Source organism: Narcine bancroftii, chromosome 1 (genome assembly GCF_036971445.1).
Source record: "Narcine bancroftii isolate sNarBan1 chromosome 1, sNarBan1.hap1, whole genome shotgun sequence".
In the NCBI taxonomy this organism is placed as follows: Eukaryota; Metazoa; Chordata; class Chondrichthyes; order Torpediniformes; family Narcinidae; genus Narcine; species Narcine bancroftii.
Window position 1 is genome coordinate 214,136,128 of NC_091469.1, and position 6,923 is coordinate 214,143,050.

Sequence of the window (6,923 nt, forward strand, 5' to 3'; positions counted from 1 at the left end):
ATGTCGTTTTAATTCATTGATAGAACAGATAAACATATGGAATCTCTTTGCATTAAAACTTTCATAACAGTGAATAACAAAGCATTTATTAGATAGAGATAGCAAAAGCTTAAAGAGACACAAAAATTCAAAGAAAAATTTCTTGTGCTTGAGCTCCTTTCACATCTTGTAGAATAGAGAGTGGCACTTAGCCTGGTGGTTATTATTACCTATTACATTATTGTCACTATGGTAACACTACAAACAATAGTTCTCTTAAAGAGATGGGCACAAAATTAACTAAATATAAAAAAACACAAGGTTTTAACCTTTACACTAGGACATCAATTCCTCTGAGCGGAAATCCCTGCAAAAGGTAGTGGACACAGCAGGAAAAACTCTCTCTACTATTGAGAACATTGATATAGAACATTGTCATTGGAGAGCAGCAGTAATAATCAAGCATGCATGTCACCCAGGACATGCTCTGTTTTCGCTGCTGTCATCAGATCAAGTGCCAGTAAAATGGAATGTGGCAAATGTTGTGACTCAATTCAAGAAAGGATGCAAGGAAAAGCCCAGAACTATGGCCCAGTGAGCCTAATATCTGTGGTTGCTAATTTTCTGGTGACCATTATGAGAGACAAGATATACATGCACCTGAATAGATGAGGGCTGATTAGGGATAGTGGAATAGACAAGGGCTGATTATGGATAGTGTTACAAGCCCTGAGGACCCATAAACCCAGCATTAATAGATATTCACCGACAAATGGTTACTTAAACAAAAGTTGTTTTTAGTTATCTACAAACATGTAAACAGAATCACACTTTAACATAACTAACTTAACTTTACCCCCTTCTAATTCTAAGTGCACGTGTATGGAATGTGTGTGTAAGTTCTTTGGTTCACAGTCCAATCTCACTTCTCATTCCTCCAAGTTTACTGGTTGCAGTCAATTCTTATAGTGTGCACAGAATTTAACATTTATGAAGTTCACCAGGCTTTGGTGTTTGAAAGGCAAATGGTTACCACTCAGAAAGGTTCTTGTCGTTTTTGAGAGAGAGATTTGTTGTTCTTTTTTAATCAGCCACTTCAGTGTCTTGCTGATGAAACTTGCCCCTTCAGGGTTCTCCAGATGATAACCTCTTTCCTTCAGGTCACCACAGAGTTCCTTTCTGTTTCTCTTATTCCAAGTGAAACATTAGGCAGCCAGTCCTATCATCTTGCATGAACCACAAGGGCTTTGACCAGGCTGAACAAAGCACCACTTACAACCCTATCTTCCAAATGGGACTTTTCACAGTCCCAGCTGCTATGACACTATGGAAGTGATCTGTCTCTCTCTCTCTCTCTCTCTCTCTCTCTCTCTCTCTCTCTCTCTCTCCCCCTCCCTCTCTGATAGAAAGCCTGTTTGGCTTTCTCTGCTTATAAAACCATATGGCCCTCTTAGAACAGCTGCAGACAGTCTGCAGCTCCAACAAGATCTTTCATCTATTGCCTTTTTGTAAGCAACAATCCATTAGTGAAGTCTCTTGGGCACTATCCAAAGCTCTTGCAAAGACTGTTGGTCCCGACATGTCTAGCATGGGGCAGAGCTCCAGTATTTTAAATGAGATCTGTTTTAAAGCGTTTGTATGTGACCTACTCTAACAAACCTTTCCCAATTTATCTCCCAAAAACATATCTATATACTCTGCCACAATAGTCAGCATGATTTTTTTTTAACTAGGATCCAATATCTCACAAATCTAACTGATTTTTAAAAAAATGTGTCGAAGATAGTTGATGAGGGCAGAGCTGTCGGTGTTTTTCAGGATGCCTAACATGGGTAGAGCCTATCTAGTGAATGGTAGGGATGTGTAGAGTATTATAGAGCAAAGGTATTCAGGAGTACAGGTACATAGAACAGTAAAAACTCCTCTTATCTGGAATTCAAGCAACCAGAAAAACAAAAGAGGAAAATAAATAAATTTCAAAAAATAAATAAGAATAAATTAAAAAATAATTAAAAGTTAAAAAGTGCAAAAGTAACTGTTCTCTGAAAAATACACATAAATCTTTGGTGAAGATGGGAGCAAATATTAGTCAGGTAGTGCCTTGGTTATGTTTTGCTCGTAGTAGCTTTTTGAATAAAGTTGTGCTTGAATAAAATGGCAACACCTAGGATGAAGATCTGGTTGATGCCACTCACCATGGGAGGACTCTCTTAAAGTGTTTCCTTATCCCTGCTTGGTAAGTGGCTTTCTTTTATTAGTATATTATTAAGTATATTAGTAAGGCTTGATCTGTAAACTTGGGTGAGGGATGTAATTATCTCTAACGTTATTGCTCGTCTTTCAGGTGGCTCTGTAGATGGGGAGGAATCTGCAGGTACTGTGACGGTTAAATGTTCTCAAAGCATGTGACTGAAAATAAAGTAAAATGCTTTAGGGTTTATATATTCATGCATGTGAAGTTTGTTCTGTGTACAGTATTGTATTTTTGTCTTTCAAAATGCAGGTGCATTAGTTAGGGATTGCAAGAGTAGTTTGAAAACTTGCTTATCTGGCATCCACCAATCCCCGTACATGCTGAATACCATGTATTTTACAATACCTTGAAAGTGACATCAATAAAGCTTTAGAGACATTGGCTTTCATCAGTCAGAGTAATGAGTATAGAAGTTGGGAGATCATGATGCAGTTGTATAAGATGTTGATGAGGCTCCATTTGAAGTATTGTGTTCAAGTTCTATTTGAGATTTTTAAATATATTTTACATTATTTACATGTATTTAGAGAAAGCTTCTATGTCTGAAAAAAAACCCCATATCTTTTACAATTGGCAAAACTGCAAGGAAGGCTTTGCTGGCTTTTATATTTTTCATAAGCCAGAGTTCTTTAATTTACCATTGGAAACTTGCTGTTAACCAGGTTAAACTCTTGGAGTCATGAATATCCTGGGCCAACAAGCTAGATTTTCCTCATCCAATTCTAAAATGTACCACCAGATGGAGACCATTGGCCTGTAAGATTCTGCTCAATTAATCTGATTTTCCCTTTCAAATTTCCAAGCAGTTAAATTGCAAACGATAAGTAGTTGATCAGTTGCTTTTCAAGTTGTGTAACATTCTCTTAAATCATATTTACCATTCAGTCATGCATTGCCAAAGTGCATTCTAACATTTTCTTTGGCTTGGCTTCGCGGACGAAGATTTATGGAGGGGGTAAAAAGTCCACGTCAGCTGCAGGCTCGTTTGTGGCTGACAAGTCCGATGCGGGACAGGCAGACACGATTGCAGCGGTTGCAAGGGAAAATTGGTTGGTTGGGGTTGGGTGTTGGGTTAAGCATTCTAACATACTAGAACATTAACAAGCAAATTTTTAAAATGTGCATTCGTGGGAGGCCTTTTAAAGAGCAAACAATCAATTTATTTAACTTGTGGCTTTGCATAGAAATAACTTTAAAACATTGCATAAAGCAACAAATATATAAAATGATAAGCCACAAATTTAGGGGGCTGTTCCTGTGCATTTCTGTGAGCCCTTTGATTATGTAGTTGGTCTCAAATTTGAGCCAGGAACAAGAAGAGTTCAGGTCTTCGCAGAAAGATTCTGAGACAAAGATTATGGATACACTGATTCCAAGAATGAGGGCTAGAAAACAATCCACTGTAAAGAGGAAGTTTTAGACTTTAGTTATACAAGTTCTTTGTTGGGTTAAAACTTTCCATACCTTACTGAAGGGCTCAAGTCCAAAACATTGGTTATGTACTGTATCTTTATCTTTGCTATACGAAGTGCCCTGTTTGACCTGCTGAGTTTCCTTGCATTGTCTTTTTTACTTCAGCCCACAATGGCTGTGCTGAACATAATGCTCAAATTAAACTAATCTCTTCTGCTTGCACACAATACATATCGCTGAATATCCACGCGTCTTCCTACTAGCCTCTTAAATGCAAACATCACATCTCCTTCCACCACTACTCCCGCAGCCCATTCCAGGCACTGACCACTATCTGTCTGAAAAATGTCTCCTCTGAACTCTCCCTTCCCTTTACTTTAAGTGCATGTCCTCCAAAATGTGACATTTTCACCCTGGGTAAAGGATTCTGACTGTTTACCATACCTATAGAACAGAGAAATCTTCAGCCCAGTGTTGTGCCAACCTAATAACCTGCTCCAACAACTGTGTGGTGATACACCATTCGCCTACTGCAGGGGGCAAACTCTGTACCCGCAGGAAGAGCACTGGAGGACAAGACAACACCTGGCCGGCTGTCAATTAGCTGCCCTGAATGGACCAAGTCCCACCCGGTCGGCTGCCAATCATCCGCCGGGATATAAGCTACATCTGGTCCCTCGAGGTCAGTCACACAGAGCTAGCACAGCTAACCACAGCTAACTGCAGCAGGGACTTTTAAGTGGAATAAAGCCTGTCGATCAGTCTTTAAGTCTTGTGTCTGCTTTCTGTATGACAGCACACCACAAATTGCCTAGATTTTCTCTATTGTATAACCCTTATTTTTTCTCAGTTCTATTTACCTAATACCCTCTTAAAAGATCCTATTGTACCTGTCTTCATCACCGTTCCCAGCAGCACATTCTATGCATCCACCACTCTATTTAAAAAAAAATTCATCTTGCATCCCTTGTGTACTCATTCTCAAGCATTTAAATTGGTGCCCCCTCATGTTAGCCATTTCACCTCTGGGATAAAAGCCTCTGCCCATGCCCTTCAACATCACATACACCTCTATCAGGTCAACCCTCAATCTTACTGATGGTGACTAGCATCAAATCACACAAATCAGAGTGCAGGTAAAACACTAGTTTTAATAGGCTAATATATACAGCTAGGTCTTGAGGTCTTGCCTCTGTGCAAGAGTAGGCCAGAATGAGGGGGGATGAGTCTTCATTGGTTTATTATGCATGGTCACCAGGTGAGCCCCTTAAAAATATTAGGACTTCCCCCCCTCCCCACCCCATCTCTTATCAAGTGTTCATAAGTTCAAAATCTGACAATGTTTCCTCTTCCTTCTGAACCTTTGGGGTGCCGGGGCAGGGGAGGTCAGGGGTATCGGAGCTTCAGGGTTCTGGCCCTGGGCGAGGTTATGTTGTGGGGGTGTAGGGCTTTCCGCCCGCGTGTTGGTCGTTGTGAATGTGCTTGTCCGTCGCTTGTTGTGCTGCTCTGTAGGGGTCTGCAACCCTCCCGCGTCATCCGTGGTGCATTCCTGCTAGTCCGCTGGGGCCTGTGGCTCTCCTGCATCATCCGCTGTCCTGTCCTGCCGGTCTGTAGAGGTCTGCAGCTCTCCTGTGCCACCCACGCTTCCTGCTGGTGCGAGGTCCCTGGTGGCCACTGAGTCTTCCAGTCCACCCCGAACATGATGTATGCGTAGTGAGGGTTCGCATGCCTCACTTCCATGGGCTCCACCAGAGGGTCCATCCTGTGGTGTCTGCAGTGCTTCCAGAGGAGTGCCAGTCCTGGTGTCATCAGCTATCTTGGCAGCACCGTGTCTGTCGTGGCTTTCCTTAAGAAAGAAAACATATGGTCATGGGGTGTCATGTTAGTGCCTCCAGTGCCTCACTGCTTCCACGATGGCTTGGGCCTTCTCCACTGCCGAGTGTTTTACCTCAGACCCCTGCAGGGTCCGCGAGAAAAAGGCCACTGGTCGCCCCTCCTGGTTCAGGGCGGCAGCCAACACCACATCTGAGGCATCGGTCAGTCATATCAATGCAAGGAAACTCAGCAGGTCAAACAGGGCACCGTCTCATCTATGGATCGCAGGGTTGCTTTCCCAATCAGATTCCTAATCTCCTTAAAGGCTTTGGTAGCTGGTGGGCTGAGAGGAAAAGATGAAGCTTTTATAAGTGGGTGGGCCCTGTCGGCATAGTGGGGGACCCAGTGTGTGTAATATGCGAAAAGTTCTGGAGATCTAGGAGCGGGCGCATACAGGCAGGGTCCGGGCTGATTTCCCCATTCTGCACCACGTAGCCCAGACTAGCCGGCTTCCTAGTGATGAAGACACATTTATCCTTATTATACGTTAGATTGCGGACCTTTGCTGCCTGAACAAAACGTTGGAAGACAGTGTCATGGTCAGCTTGCGAGTGGTCGCAAATCGTATCATTGTCCAGGTATGGGAACACTGCCTGTAAGTGGTCCTCATCCACTATGCGGTCCATCTCCTGCTGGAACAGGGATGCCCCGTTGGTGATGCCAAAAGGGAGGCGGAGGAACTGGTACAGCCTACCGTCTGCCTCGAACGCTGTGTATATCTGGTCGCTCTCCCTAATGGGCAACTGCCTTGAGATCAATGGTGGAGAACACTTTGTACTGGGCAATGCTGTTTACCTTGTCCGCAATACATGGAAGTGGGTAGGCATCCAACTGCGTAAATTTATTGATCGTCTGACTATAGTCCACAACCATATGCCTCTTTTCCCCAGACTTCACTACAGCAATCTGTGCTCTCCAAGGGCTGGAGCTCTCCTCTATAATGCCCTCCTGCAGGAGTCTGTGGACTTCTGCCCTAATGAACTCCCTGTCTTTTGGGCTGTACCTCCTGTCCTTGGTGGCTACTGGGGTGCAGTTGGGAGTGAGGTGTGTGAATAACGGGGGTGGTTCTATATTCAGGGCAGTAAGGTTACAGTGTCATCTATTTCTAAGGAGTAGTGGGGGGAGCGGCCTATCATGCACCATTGTGATGCTTTTCAGCTGGCACTGAAAGTCCAGCCCCAGCAGTACTGCCGCGCAGAGGCATGGGAGCACCAGCAACTTAAACCGCTCGTACTCTGTACCCTGTATCTCCAGTGTGACCCTGCAGAAATGTTTGACCTTAGTTACACGTTTGTTAGATGCCAATAAAATTCGGTGGTCACTCGGGTACATTTTTAACACAAGGCGTTCAACTAACCCTTGGTCTATAAAACTCTCCGTACTCCCACTATCTACTAAACAA